Source organism: Notothenia rossii (genome assembly GCF_949606895.1).
Source record: "Notothenia rossii genome assembly, chromosome: 3".
Taxonomy (NCBI): domain Eukaryota; kingdom Metazoa; phylum Chordata; class Actinopteri; order Perciformes; family Nototheniidae; genus Notothenia; species Notothenia rossii.
The window spans coordinates 87,567,844-87,569,160 of NC_136901.1; positions in this window are offsets into that span (position 1 = coordinate 87,567,844).

A 1,317-nucleotide genomic window follows, 5' to 3' on the forward strand; every position below is an offset into this window, starting at 1 on the left:
CACTCACACAGAATCCACCAATAAGAGACTAACCCTCCCACCAAAACTTACATCAGTGCCTCCATGTTTTTCCAGTTAGAAGTAGGAGCAAGAAGACTTCAGCTGGCTTAGATTTACTCATTACTTTTGAAAATGACAAGGGAATGGCTGTATGTATGTGGGGAACTATGAAGGTATGTGTTTGCTGCTTAATTGGATTCAGGTGGTGGTTATTAACACTCTGCTGGCTTCTTCTCTGATGAACAAAGATGTGACAATCCTAAAAAACTTTTTCTTTCTCAGCTCGAACTCAGTTTCAGCTGTGAAGAAACGTGTGTATCCTCATCTCGTGACCCGCTCCATCAAAATCAGTCGGAAGTCGCAACGGCTCATTTAAAAAATAAACGTGTATTTGCGTAAAAAAAATGGTTCTGGTGTTTTGTTTGATTTAAAAAAAAAAAACGAAGTCTTGGCTTTCAGAATATGAAACTTTTATTTCCAAAATCACACAATAAATACATTTTTGAAGCTCGGAAAGGGAAGATGACACCTCTCACTCGCCACTTCTGCTGTTCCGTAGTGTTACTTCCCCTCCCTCCGGCTGACATTATGAATGTAAGGCGTATCGTGATCATAGATAACACAGCAGGGTCCGTGACAGTTTGTTTTCATCTGATTTCAAATAAATAATTCTGGCTTTCAGAATATTAAACTTGTTTCGGCAAATTCAGATGATAAATACAACTTTGAAGCTTGTGACGGCATAATTACAAGCGGAGAACGGAGTAACTTAACGTCACAGCAGGCATAACGACAGCCGGTGTTTCTCGTGAGTGTTTTCCCCGGGATACCAACACAATACACACAAACCAAAAACTCACACTCACACACACACACACACACACACACACAACACACACACACACACACACACACACACACACTCGCAAGCTTCCCCAAAACCATAATCCAAACAAAAATATTTTCCCTCCATACTACTTTGATCATTCTCTCCACTAATAATCAATCAGATCGATGATTCCTCAAAATGATGACTCTGTAACAGTCATTATATAATGTGGCATATTTTTGCTTAATATTTGGAGTAGAACAACAATCCTGATATCATTAGAAAGCTAGGAATCTCCTCTTGCCAACAGTGTATACAACTCAAAATGTGTCTTCGGGTCAATACGAGTGATTTCCATAGAGCAGGTCACAGATATTTCATTATATTCTTGTATTGCTGTTGTCCTTTTGACACTGGGGGAAAAAGGTGATGATGAGTCAATGTTTTTAAGACTGTTCCCCCCCGAGGCTATTCTCTTTTAATCTGGA